Here is a 14572-nt window from a genome sequence, read left to right on the forward strand (position 1 = left end):
GGCGGCGAGCCCGGGAAGGGCGGGGGCGGCGAGGAGGGAGCGGAGGGCAGCGCCACCGGTGGCCGCCGCCCGGGCATGAAGGGCGAGGGAAAACGGCCGCTGCTCCGCCCGGCGCGGGGAGAGGGAGGGGAGAGAGAGCTGGAAGGGAGGGACGGAGCGCTTCCCGCCGTGCCCCCGCCTCTCCCCGCTCAGGGCGTCCCTCGGCGGCCGCCGCCTCACTGCCCGCTCCACCGGGACATCGCTCCGAGGGCGGGGGGAGGCGGGGAGCGAAGGGGGAGCGGCCGCCGCGGGGTCGGGCTCGGAGCGCGGCTCCCTCCGCAGCTCTCGCCGGCTGCTGGGGCGGGAGCGGCGATCCCCGCCGGCCTCGCTTTCCCTCGCCGCTCTCTCCGCGTTCCGCCCACCCCGGCCCGGCCCGGCCTCCCGCTCCCCGGCCCCGCTCAGGCCGCCTCCCCTACCCACAAGGCCCCGCTGCGAGCGGCGCATTGTTCGCCCTCGCTCAGCGGCCGGCGGCACCGCTGCGCTCGGCGGGGCCGTGCCGGGCCTGGCCAAGGCAGCCGCTCAGAGACACGGCTCTGTGCGATTTGGAGCATGAGACCTCAGCCTGCCCGCATGGCGGCAAGCTCACAAGGAAAAAAGCGAAAAATATTCGAGAAGGTGGGCGAGCAGCGTTTCAGATAGCGCAGCAGTGTTCACGGCACGAATCAGAGATTCGTGGAATGGTTTCGGTTGGAAAGGACCTTAAATATCATGTAATTCCAAGCCCCCTGCAATGGGCAGTGTCACCTTTCACTCGGCCGGCTTGCTCAGAGCTCCGTCCAGACTGGCCGGACCATGTCAGGGATAGGGCATCCACAATTTGCCTGGGCAACATATTCCAGTGCCTCACCACTCTCATGTAAAGATTTTTTTTCCCATATCTAATCTAAGGCTACACTCCTTGAATTTGAAGCCATTCACCCTTCTTTTATCGCTACATACTCTTGTCAATAGTCTTGCCCTATCTTTTCTGTAAATTCTCTTCAGGTATTGAAAGGCCACGATAAGGTCACCCCAAAGCCTTCTCTTTTCCAGGCTGAACGATCCAAATTCTCTCATAGGAGAGGTACTCCATCCCTCTCCTGTGTGTATATCCTACATGTATGAGAGGGAGGATGGAGAACTCTAGGCAGTGAGGAGCTGTGCTGAGGAAGATGCAGGCCACACTCATGCCCCCCCGAGGAAGATGAGCCTCCACACGGTGCTGGAGATGGGTACAGCCACCTGGCCATGCTCGGTGGGCACTTTCAGGGGACAGGACGCTGTTTATGAGACCCAGGCAAGAGAGGCTGCAGCAGGAAGGGCATCACTGATGCCTGAGCTGTCACCACAGGGATGGAGGTGGGGAGTTGGATGGTAGCGATGCTCCATGGAATGGCATGTGAGGTTATGGCCAAACTATGGTTCCAGCAAACCTGAGGTGTGGCTGCTGGGCAGATGTTACAGGGCAGAACAACAGAGACTGTGGAAGTGTCATTCCCTGAGGTGGAGGGACCTCAGGGAGGAAAGGTTAACATTTTACTGTGTTGACTTTCAGCTGATAGCTGGATGGCAGTGAGCTGATGTCAGAAAAGTGGCCCAGTATTTTAACTTTAAAGGAAGAGGAGAGAGAGAGAGAGAAGTAAATATGTGAGTCACTTGCATGGCTTTGAACGAGATCACTCTCAGTGATATTCTGAGTCAGGGCTCTGGTGCTGACCAACTCCCAGCTTGAAGGAAGGTCTGCTCTGATTATCCACCCAAACCCCATAACTGGATTCTGCTTTTACATTCCACTGAGTCAAAATCCACAAGCCTGACAGAAACATGCACACGCATGAGCATTTTGAAAAGTCAAATTGGATGCCATCACTCACGCTTTACGGTGAACCACATTGAGTTTGTGAGTTTTCTGAAGGAATTGGTGAAAACTGTTTGGGAGAGGCACTGGTTATTTATATCTTAGAACTACTTCATCTTCAAAACAGATTACGATCTGCTTAACTGCAGCAGCACAAAAAAAAAAAAAAAATCACATAGTCTCCTTGAGCAGTTTACTTTGCCAGGAGATAAAAGAAGTAAGTGTGACAATGAGTTGGCTTGCTACTAGGATTATATGTGGGTGCTAGCTGGATCATGAAGTTACATAGCCTTGCAAAACAACGGTTCAAAGCTCTAAATTACCTAAAATAAACATGATTTCTTCACAGCCTATTCACTGGCTAATTTTTCTAAGTGGCACAACAAAAATGCTTTGACTTTTTAAAAGGATTTAAAACAGGTTTAGGCAACAGACCAAATGTGAGGAGTGTGTCTCTAGTGATTAATAACGAGCTTGTGCTAAATTCTGTTACTGTGAACAGCAGTTTGGGGGGTGATTTCAATGAACTTAGAGTTGAGTGCCAATAATGTGATCATCTAAGCTCTTAGTTTCCTCTTCGCTATAGGCAAGGTGCTTCTCTTTCCTTCAGTTTTTCTTATCTATAAGCTTTGTAAAAACTGTTCTTTAGCTTATGTGATTTAATGACATTGTTCAGGGTGCTATCTAAACAAAGGTAACAAAGAAAATCTTAAATAAGCATAACAGCCCTTTTTAGGTAGGAAAAAAGTGTGACTTCAAAAGCAAGCGTGTAGAAACTACCTTCTTGAAATTCTTGCCCAATAGATCTATTCTTCCACCCTTCAGGACATATCTGTTTACTGACTAAACAAGTTTTACTCTGTTACAGGGAAAAATTGACAACTGTAGTCAGCTGAATTCCTTTGTACAACATGAATCCTCAACAAAATCACCAGTGGAAGATTTATTGCTGGTTATAAGTGACTAAGTGACAAAAATAGTACTCAGAAAGTCAGATCCTTCTCTCAGTGTTTGCAAAAAACACTGTTTTAACATGCCCTAGGGGAAAAATACCACCACCTTCTGTGGTCTTTTTGCAGTTCTACCTTCTCTGCCTTCAGTGGTGTACATTTCTCAGGGTATCACCTATTCCTACAATGACCATCTAAGGAAGAACTGTTCCTTCTCACTCTGTGTATGCTAGTTTTGAAGTGCCATGGAGTGAATTGTCAAATGCTGTTTACCATGTTTTGTAAGGCAAAGTCCAAGCCTTCCAGCATGCCTGCTGTGGCTTTAAGTGTCCACAGTTGGATGCTTCATCTCTCTGTCTGCTCCCTGAAATGCTGCTGAACTCGTTAGATATCTACAGTCCAAATATGTTATAGGTGTCCCAAGGCAGTAGGGAATTTGCTGTTGACCATTTTCAGAACTGGCTACATTTATAGGAATAGAATTTAAGAAGTTGGTAAATGGGGCTTATTGGTTAAAAGCCATCAGCTTCAGGTTGTTCCTTTAGGGTATTCCATAGGGCTCAAGCCTACTCAGGGAAAAGAGGGATTTGGCTTTGGACATCACACATGCTTTCACTACTATTGCAAAAGAAGCAAAAAGAGACAAACTACCCATGTGTGCATCTGTTTTAAGAGAAGGCGCTGTGATTTTAGCACTTGCTACTGGCTAAGTAAGGTTTTTGCAAATCCTCTTTTCTGGCTCCCACTCTACAAGTATTTGAAGAACATAAGAGCACTACCAACAGGGGAGTTGATTCTCCTAATATCTAGGGTCTCTAAAATTTAGGTTTAGCATCTCCTGGATCTAGTCAATTTTTGTATTTTGCATATGGGAGAACAGATAGAAGAGCTAAGTGATATTTTGGACTGTCTTTGTCCAGTGACATGAATCAGCTCTATCCCAAATGAGAACCAAATTGTGGCGACAGAGTAAGGACAAAACACCTGCCAATAGTCCAAGCAAATACAGTCTTTGAAAGCTGCCAAAATTAAACCATATCAGACTGCTACAGGCAAAGGTGCATAACTATTGTCACTGGCTGCACTGACATGGATCCGTGTTGTTGTGATGGAAATAGGTCAAGAAGTAATTTTTTAGATAATGAGGTCTTGAGACTTTGGAGGGCGTAGCTAAAGATCATCATTCTACCTCCAGAAAATAATGTAGATTTGTCATTAGTACAGGGGTTTCTTTACTTTTAGATTCATAAATTTGAAATAGGAGTGAAAAGGAATATAAGTTTATTGTGGGCTTTGTTTGTTTGTTTTAATTTTCCTTTCTCACATGCTAATGTTCAATCAGTCTAAAGGTTAATAAATTATTTTTTCTGGATTAAAAATAAACTTCTTCTTCATTTTAGGTTAATGAAAACAGACAGGAAGAAAGGTACACAACTTGTGTATGTAGGAGTTACATTTTTGAAGGACTTGCAAAGTCAGCCATGATCTTCATCCTTGATATACTGATTCCAGTGTTGTCTTGGGACAATAGTACAGTTATGTAAAGTCCACAAAAAAACCCCAACACTGTTTAACATTCTTTCATTTAATTCATCTCTTGCATTGTAACTAGAGGCTTTAAATACAACCCCATGCATTTCCAAACCAGCCTCAGTAAGACTGACACTACCACATCAATTACTAGCACAGGCCAGCTATAAAATTACAAAACCACTCAGCCATCTGTATAATGAAACGCAAACCAAAGTAATCAAGCAAATGTTAAAGAAAATGTCTTCATCTGGTAAGCTTCGTAGGCAAAGGCCTGTATCTACTGTTCTGCTTGGGAAGGGATGTACCTTTGTTTCTGAAGGTGTGCCAGGTGTCTGCTTCCCATTTTTTCAAACAGCAGATGTAGCTGATAAATACAGAACTATTAATTGGTACTGTCTGTTGCTGTGTTAAAGTCAGTATCTTAAGCACAAATACCAGAGAATCAAGAAAAAGAGGTGTGAATGAAAAGTGTCTGCATAATGCCTGGGTGTGTCTGATAAGGCAGGACTTGGTCTCTGCCTGGCTCTTAATTGCTTACATAATTCTCCCCAGCTAAATAACATTGCTGCTTTCGTTAGTAAGGTAGTTTTGTAGTTTCTTGGATGCATTGGGAAGACAGAGGTAAAGCTGTGAATCTAGGTTAATTGAAATGCTTACATGATGGTGATGTGCCAGATTCTCTGCTGCAGGTCTCAGGAGGAAACTTGAAGTAAATGTAGCTTGGAGAGTAAGGACAAAGTGACCTTGAGTTTTCCTTTGCTGCTTTGTGCATTTAGGTGAAGCTTAGGACTCTGTGGCCCTTAGGTGTAAGTCACAGCAGTTTGAGAGACTGATGTGATTTATGAAATCCTTGCTGTTACACTGTCAGTAGGCTATTTATACCTCACAGTGCCTTGGAGCAGAGGAGGGTTTCTGCCACTCTTCTTTCTGCTGTTAGCATTATCTTCAGCACTTCCTTTACATGACATATCATAAAGGTTGAAATATTGGAAATACGCAGGAGTACAACGCTGCTGGTCCTTTGGAAGTGCTGGCCAGAGCTTCTCAAAGCTCTCTCTGCTCCTTTCAATTCGACAAGGGGACTAGGGATTGATTCAGACCTGTCACTTGAATGCCTGTTAACAATCTCTTCCAGTGAATGCATACCTGTAAGAAAAAAAGCATTTCTGATCGTTTATTCTGTATTTAAGATCAAACATTTAAACATTAGCTTCTCAAAATGAAACCCAAAATACAGAATTGGGGAAATAGGCTCCTTATAGAAAATCTGAGGAGAATCAGACATGTTAGAAACTTGATACCGAATGGAAATTATGAGAAATGTGGCCAAAGCCCCATGTTTTCCTACATGAGACATAATCTGAACCAGCATGTTCATCCTGATCTGGTCCAGAATTCTTTAGCATAACAAGAACCTATGTACATGTTTTCCTTTCTCCATGTGAAATTCATGTTGCACAGTATACCTTCAAATAAATTTCCTAGACACTCTTTTGCAGGCTGGTGTGTGGTTTTGCAGAAAATTGCATTAATAAGAAATGGGATGCCAGGAAGAAAAGGCTCTGTAGCCTTTCGATGAGAACACTCAGCAGGATGGAGGCAGAGAGGTAGTTAGCAAACTTAGTGACCTTGACAATTAGACAGATATTGAGTATTTTTTTAATTGTCATCTTGGATTTTAGTGTAAGAACCACTGTTGGCACCTAATCAATCCTTCTTTTGATCTGGCCTTTTGCCATAAGTATGCAGGAACTGGCTTGGAAAATGACAGTAAAACCCCAGGCACTGAATGCTCCCTGCAATTAGGGGGAAATGCCAGTAGAAGATGACTTGGATAGAACAAGCTAAAAAAAGATGATTAGTGCAGAGGTTCTGTGTTCGTCTCTGAATACCCACATTATGTGTCTCTGCATTAGCACTGTCATTCCTGTGATCTGCTTTTCATCAAGACTTAGCTACTGTTAATTGTGGGGAAACCAAGCCAGTCTAGCTGATACTGGGGTGTAAACAACTACAGCTGCTGTGCCTGCTCTCAGGGAACTTGCAGGGGCTGTGAGATACAAGTAAGAACAGTTGTGAGTGCACAAGTGAAGACATAGCTTTGCATATTAAGGGTTTACAGTCTTTAAGAAATAACATTGTTTTCTATTTAAACAGCATCAGAGTCAAGGGGAAGGAAGGAAGGAAGGAAGGAAGGAAGGAAGGAAGGAAGGAAGGAAGGAAGGAAGGAAGGAAGGAAGGAAGGAAGGAAGGAAGGAAGGAAGGAAGGAAGGAAGGAAGGAAGGAAGGAAGGAAGGAAGGAAGGAAGGAAGGAAGGAAGGAAGGAAGGAAGGAAAAGAAATCTGTTACTGCTTGGAAAAAATACAACTTTTCTATCTGTCCTTTTGTCCAACACGGACAGTATGTTTACTGTTATTTCTAGACTTGACTGTCAAATAGGAAGTGGGATGACTGTGAAGAGGCTGGCATAGAGATGATTGCAGTTTTGCCCCAGTTTTGGTGATGGGGACAATATTAAAATGTAACACTACATGGATAAGAAAAAAATAAGGTATTAGAAGAGGTAAGTAATCTTGAAGATTTTGATGTGAGAAAGCTGAAGTTAGTGGGAATTATTAGGGGATGTTTTCATGTACATTCTTTGTAGGAGAATAAAACATTCTGAAGGGTATTGTGCTATTCCCAAACTAAAAAGAACTAACTTCATGTAGGATAGGAATGCCTTATGGGGTGAAATAGGAAGGTAGGTATTAGTTGAATCCTTGAAGATTTGGATTGTAGGAACTACAAAGACCAGTCCTGGGCCCTCTTGTTTAACTTTTTGAAATTGGAACCTTTTTGTTTACCAGCATGAAATCCAGGTCTGTGCAGCTGATGTTTGCAGAAGACAACATTAATAGAGAGTTGAGGGTTGGGGTATTGCTTGGAAGATGTGGATCAGCTTAATGATGGGAATGATAGAAACAGGACATTATTGAATGGTACAGTCTATAATAGAGGGAGTGCCCTTGCGGACTAGTAAGAAGTTCTGATGTAATGTGGGAACTTACCACTTGGAAATAGATGAGGAGATGTACTTCAGGCTTACGTTAGCTAAGGAAAATGTGGAATTAAAAAGTATATAAACAGTATTGTAAAATTTAACAAAGATATTCAAGTGAGATAGGATAGGGTAAGATCAAATGAAAACACTGGGACATAAATAATTCCATTCATCTGATTGGAAAAGAGGAACTGAAAATGGGAATTTGGCAGAGATAAAGGAACAAAGCAGACTGTTTTATGTGAGGTGGCTTGAATAACTCAGTTTTCCAGATCCAGCAGAGAGGTGAATGAGAATATGGTGGTGTCTAAAGATACACCAAAGAAGCAAAGATACACCAAAGAAGTTTAAGAGCTGTACATTACAGAACAATGCTGGCAGAAGAGCATATGCAAGTAAACTGGCCATGAATAAGCTTAGATGGGAAATAAGACTGTTTCTAGCTATTCACAATGTGAGGTTACTACAACCTTCATCCAAGTAAAGGCAGCCAGAAAATATCTACCTGCTGTGTATCAGTGCACTTTGAAAGGGCTGTAAGATACCGTGTCTGGCACCACAGGAACTGGTCAGGAACTCTCAATGTCATTTTCAGTTCTTACGTGGCTGCAGACTAAGGGTTTGTAAGAAGTATAGGGTAGTCTGGGTGAAGGTTATCAAACTATTTCATGATCAGTTAAAGACTTGGTGGAAGTTGCATTTTTGTTCAAGAACAGCAGTGAAAGCAATAAAGATCAGCACAGTTTGGACATAACCAAACTGGCTGCTTTTCCTTGCTGAAAGAAAATAACCTGAAAGTTAGTTCATTGTGTGAACCATTAAATGTTATGTTTTAATCTGATGTAGAATATTTGTTTTGGATGCTTGAAAGAATGTTATAGCATAGATATATTTAGGATGAGGAAATCCTACTTTTGTCCAAGGGAACTTGAAGCAGAATTCTACTTCTTAGAAAGCTGTCCAAGGACTCGGTATCCATGAAGCAGGACAAAGGGGAAGCTGCTGACCTGCACAAAGGCACCGAGTTGTTGGGTCAGGGAGGGGGAGCATGAGAATCACAGCTTCCTACTCTGGGAAGCAGCGTGCTCCTTTGGGAGGTGTCCCTCACAAGTGGGACAAAATCAAAGTGGTCACAGGAAGGACTGAGTCCACTTCAACAGAGCTTCTGTTAAGGGGTCTCTGCTACCTAAGTAAATGGTCTGATCATTGAGCTGTTGGGCAATTGGGGACTTTCTTCCAACACAGTTTATCCCTTTGGGTTTTTTTCCTGCCAAAACTATTTAGCAAATTTGAAGCATAGTTTAGACATGACTGAAACCACATTTTCTGGGGAATTAACTAGTTAAATAAATAAATAAATATAGAAATAAACCCTATTACCTCCTTTAAAATCCATGATGCTTCTTTTCCACAAAAATTAAAACTTTTTTTTTTTTTTTTTAATTAGTAAATGTAATTGAATGTAACAGTTTGACCCATCTACCCAGCCAGGGTAGTAAATTAGGGCTCCTTACGCTGTTCTGGAGTGCACAAGCTGTCTTACAGCACTTACAACTAATGTTTATTTCTTCAGTTTACTCACAATTTCCCTTTTTTGCAGCCCCTTTCATCCTATCGGTTCCAACAGTTGATGCCTGTAGGAGAGGGAACTCTTCTCCATTACATTTTCATGCTTTTCTAGTCAACTAATTTAAAATAATAAAAAAACCCCCACTTTTTGCAGTGAGCCTAGTGCTAACTTGTTGATAGTTTAAATAGATTTTGCCATTCTACTAGATACAAGCTAAACTATTGGAAACAAATGAAGAAAAAAAGGATATAACTAGATGTAATTTTTAATAATGTTAAAACTATTCAACCAGAACAAGGAGGGTTGGAACTAGATTATCATCAAGTAACCTAAGTAACAAAGTTAAAAAGTAACCTTTGTAACCTAAACCATTCTGTGAATCATGACTCTATGATTTATGGTCAGCTCTCTTGGACTTTGTAGCACTCCAGCATTGCATCTCATCTTCCCAACTGGTAGTGTCCAAATACTCTCCCTAGGCCATGGCGAGCAGCCATCTGATGCATCCATTGCAGCATTTCTAAGGACTGTTTGATGTTCTGTGTGATTTGCAGCTGGTCAGGAATGTGAAGTGCTGGTTTGGCACTTCAGAAGCAGTGGAAGGATGGTTGTAGACATCCCTCTAGTGGCCTGCAGCCTCCGGGACGCCGGGAGCAGCTCTGGCATCCCTGGGCTCAGCAGGGACAGATGTGCTTCTCTGTGGAGTTTGGTCCTCTGCAGGGCTGGGCAATCGTCTGACACACAGAGATAAGAAATGGCAGATAATTTCTCCCTTTTTCCATTTCACCAAAGTTTCCCGGGAAACTCTGCACAAGTTCAGGGTGTTTACAGTGTTTCACATAAGCCTTGAAACTGGAAGGCTGAACCCATTTCACTGGCCACTGTGAAAAAACCAGATGTACTGAGAAGTGATATGAGGAAAGGGTTAATCCTGTCTCTGAGGTGTTTTAAAATGTCAGTTTATTTAACCTAGAGAGAGAACAATTTTGTCATCATTGAAAAAAGAATACTTGAAGACTAAAAAGAATACTTGTTATACTTGAAGATCAATTAAATGTTTCAGATCTTCTTGTCTCTTTAATACAAAACTGAGAGAATACCAAAGGGGAAAAAAAACCAACAAAAAACTACAAGGTATATGTAAAATAATCATAAGAAACATTTATTTGTACATCTGTAGACTCAGGCTTCTCAACTAAAATTGTCAGTAAGATGTTAATTACATTTATGTGCTTGGAACATTGAATTTATTTTGCTTTTTAATTTGTTAAAGGATACGCAGCAAACACGAGAGCCTTGGGATAGCATCTTTAAAGATAGTGGAGAGGTCTCCAGTACTGTCTTCAGAAAGGATGCTGTCCCCAAGCACCCACAGTGATTACTTCACGGAGCACAGCAAGTCTGGGGATTGCCCTCGCTGGTGCTGGACAAGCATCCTATGGAGGGTCCTGAGGAAGCCAGCACACTCTCAGGAGTCACTGCAGAGCAGAACTGATCAGAGTTTGCAAAGGAGATCAAGATGGTCCTCCTTTTTTTGCAAATGGGCACAGCACAGAGGAATGATTTGTTTCAGGGGCAGCAAGCTGCCTGACAGCAGCAGGATGTGGTGCTGAAAGGAGATATGGGTTTATATGTAAGTAAAACTGTCCTTAAAGGACAGCCCACACAGAGATTTTCTCTCTATGGAAACAGAAACAGATCTCATCCTTCTGATAATGGCAGCTCTGTATCTCAGTAATTCACCTGTACTACCAGTATCACTACTGTGAATCCATTATACTTTTAAATAAGAATCACCTATACAAAAATATCAAAGTGCAACAATAAAGTAAATTACACTTGAACTCAGACCCATTTCAAAGCCATCATTATCTGTCAATAAAGCACAGGACTGAATGACTATTTCTAGTTGAACCTTGATTTTGTTAAACTGATTGGAAGCAATCGAGTGAACACACCACCATCCTGATCAGGTTTTGATTTCAAAGGTAGTAAAAAAACCTAAGTTGCATTAGGGAGGTTTTTTCTCCCCTTTAGCTCTGTATAATTTTCCCTCCAAATCATAAATGCTGCTTGGCAGACTTCGCTCCTTATGCCCCAAAAATAGTTCCATGTGTCAATTTAAGAGTTGGACAATTGGCATAAAGTCAGCAGAGAGAGCATAAATGCCTGAGAAGTTTTTAGGCAACATCTATGTAAACAATTGCTGTTGTCTTGTTTCCATCTCCAGGCAACTGATCCTCAGAGACACATACATAGACTACAGACAATATCTGGACAACCTTCCAACCCCTTATTTCCAAGCAGTTTATACTGAACTTCAACCTGCGGTAAATATTTAATACAGTCTAGAGTATTTCAGACCAGGAGAAACACATAATTAATCAATAAATACACATTAATACACATTTGCCTCTTGTGCTGCTTAGCGGCCCAAGGTTGTCAGTGTTTTTGATACTTTCCACACAAGTCAAAACTATTGCTCTCTGCATGGAGACTGACAGTCAATATGTCAGTTTTGGCAATTTGAAAGACTAGCATTTGTTTTTATCCCTTTATTCAGTTCTTTAAGATAAATATGCAATTAAGTATTTTTTTATCTCGAAAGAAAGGAAGTGCTAATGTTTTCACAGTTATTTTGCTTTTATTTTGCTTTATTTTAACCTCTAATCACAAGAAGAACTAATCCTGTATCTCTATATTTCTGTCAATTTTCTCCCAGGATAGGTTAATATTGCATGATTTCAAATGTGTTTGTTTTCTCTTCAGCTGAATAAATACAGAAATAATCAACTCCAATAGTTTCATGTCAGCCTGAAGGCTCACATACATGTATTATCAAGTAAATCACAGTTCTCAGCTCCTGATTGAATTCTGTGCAACCTGCTTTAGTATATAGGATGGAGGCATTGTGTGGATATTGTCCTGTTTTTGTAGGTGTTTTAGGGATTGTGAAAAGATCACAACTAACATCTGGGAAGCTTGATTTGATCCTTGAATTCCCAGCTAGCAGCAGAGTGTCTGGTGTCACAACACTCAAGTAGCTGCAGTACGGTCAGGAAGAAATGGTCTGAAGGTTCATGAATCTCATCCTGGGAAAATGGGAGTGAGCTCATTTGTTAGTTCATTCATTCATTCTACAGACAATTTATTTCCTGGACACTCCAGAAGAGCAGAGGCAGAGTACAACTTAGCAGATGCAAATGGCAGAAGACAGTCTCATCATAGTTTGCAAGGGTGGCTCTTACCAATGAGAGATACCAACTATGTGTCGTTTTCAAAGTGGCATTAATGCCTTCCCTCATTCCAGATACCACACTAAAATTTTATCACTTGCAATATTTAGTAGAATCCCCTTCAAGACTTTGTTATCCAAATAAATTCTGAAATGTTTTTACTGCACTTTGAACTTTTCTTCTGACAGATGACTTTTATTTTCAGATTTGGAATTCAACTCTTTTAATATCAAGGTCACAGTTTGTGCACACAAATATTATCCTAGGTTTAGGAGCCAGCAAGCCTCTTAAAATTATGTCTTGTAATTAAAATATATATAAAAAACTTTCTGTTTCTGAGCTTTATGAAACTTTATATCTAATCTGACACCTTCCTAATTTGCAATAATGTTATCAGTTCTTGCTTTATTTTTCATATGTGCCTAGGCTGCATGTTAGAGAAGCAGTAGTTATGGCTGTAACCTGATTGGGACATTTTTATGGTTAAAAATAGGGCGAAAGCACAGAATTGCTTAGAAAATGATGACAGCTGCAAAAATTGTTTATCTATCTGAAAAATAATATTTCATTGTCTAACAACAGTTCTGTGCAGGATTTTGCATCAGGGTCTACAAGAGAGTGAAAACTATTTAGGTGAATAGCTAAATAGGTAACTGTTTAACTGAGTAACTTGCAAAGTTTCATATTCATGAAGTTTTCTCTTGATGTGCTAAGTTTTCTTTTTGAAGGATGCTCTGAAATACGTCATGAATGAGTGTTTTAAGGTTGCTTAAAGAATCACTGGCAAAGTGACTCAGCAAAAACGGGTTTAATATAAAAATGACAGCACAATAAAGTTTGCTGGCAAGATTCACTCTACTACTTACCAGATGGTTAAAACCAATAGAGAAGAAGCAAACAAAAATCCAGAATCAATAAATCCAAACAAAAATAAACCGAAAAATATCTACATGGAGTCTGGGAGGGGTGGGGAAGGGGGAAGAGAAAAGGATAGGAAGAGATAAGGATAAAAAGGAATACAGAAGACCCTCCTGTAGAGCCACAGGGTTCATAGTAGACCCCTGAGCTAATCTGAGCCTGGACTTCACTGAGTTTATCCCTAAAGGCCCAACAACACTTCTCTAACAAAACTTAACAGCACTTAATCTTAACACTTAACAGTACTTAATAGATAACTAAAATGAAACAATTTAGCAATAGATTCATATAGAATTTACTATATCATAACTGACTTACAGGCCTCACTTACTACAATTTAAATTACTTAAGAATCTAGAAGAATATCCCTAGTACATTTGTTATGTCATATTCACACTCCCATGTGTTATGACCTACTGCAGGTGAGGCCAATGGAAATGAGCCATTTCCATTTTGGTTGTTATTATCTGTAGTAATATAACAACATGAAAGTATTGCAATATGAAAGCACAACCACCTCACCCAAGGACATGTACAGGGGAAAAGAAAGGAGAAACAGAGGACAAGAGTGTGAAGATCTCACCATCCATAGGCCCTGTGATGAGACTTGGTTGTTCCATGAAGTGGTGGGGAAAAGCCCCCGGATAATCTGCAAAACACAACATCTATTGAGTTTATACTCACTGAAGTTCAGGTGGGAATGCCCAGGTACCTCCCCCGGGTTGGGGAGCTTCATACTGGATGGGTAATGTTGTGGATCATGGGACACTTTGGGAGTCCTTGACATGACCTAAGACAGCACTGCTGCCCTTCACACGGCAGCTGAGTCAATTATCAGCAGTGAACACCCTCAGGCCACATGTGAATGTCTCAATACTTTCCTGGGGGAGAAGGGCCATTGAGTGCACACTACAACCCAGTGGTTTGTGCACGGGAGAGCACCCTAGCATGACAGGAAGCACCAACCCATCTCCATAGGACCTGTCTCCTGTCTCACTCATAGCACACCATTCACCCTTGGTCTTATCAGATCAGGGGTTAACCATTGCACATCCAAAACCCCACCTCCTCCACCTCCCAATCAGGCTTCAACAAAGCACCAGGGCATCTCTTCACAAATGGGCAATATTTTGAGTCATTAGCCCTTGAAATTTTGTTCTCTCACAGCATACACACAAACATGAAGAGTCTGTAGCAGGTATATGCATGTGGAAAATTCCCCTCAAGTTCAGGAAAGTACTTTGGATGTCTTTGGATCTTCTCAATGGTTGAGCCTTGAGAAATTGATGTATCAGCCCAGGATCTGTCATTGTTTGGCAATCCTCTGAGTACAGCAAACTTGAGAGTTCACTGGCCCCGAGAGGGAGATGCTGGCCACAGCCCACTGCGGTCCAGGGGAACTCCAAGGGTCTCACTTTGGACTGGTGTTTATAGGGTTGCAAGAGA

General features: G+C 41.7%; 1 long non-coding RNA gene across 1 annotated transcript; it reads left to right on the forward strand.

Annotated features, from left to right (window-relative positions):
* The first annotated feature begins 6656 nt into the window (after window positions 1-6656).
* LOC148224509 (uncharacterized) lies at window positions 6657-11771 on the forward strand. The gene is made up of 2 exons (XR_015802913.1): window positions 6657-6922; window positions 10246-11771. It is a non-coding gene; the product is annotated as an uncharacterized LOC148224509 (long non-coding RNA).
* Window positions 11772-14572: the final 2801 nt, after the last annotated feature.

The sequence above is a fragment of the Sturnus vulgaris genome, chromosome 3 (genome assembly GCF_052056855.1).
Source record: "Sturnus vulgaris isolate bStuVul1 chromosome 3, bStuVul1.hap1, whole genome shotgun sequence".
Classification (NCBI taxonomy): Eukaryota; Metazoa; Chordata; class Aves; order Passeriformes; family Sturnidae; genus Sturnus; species Sturnus vulgaris.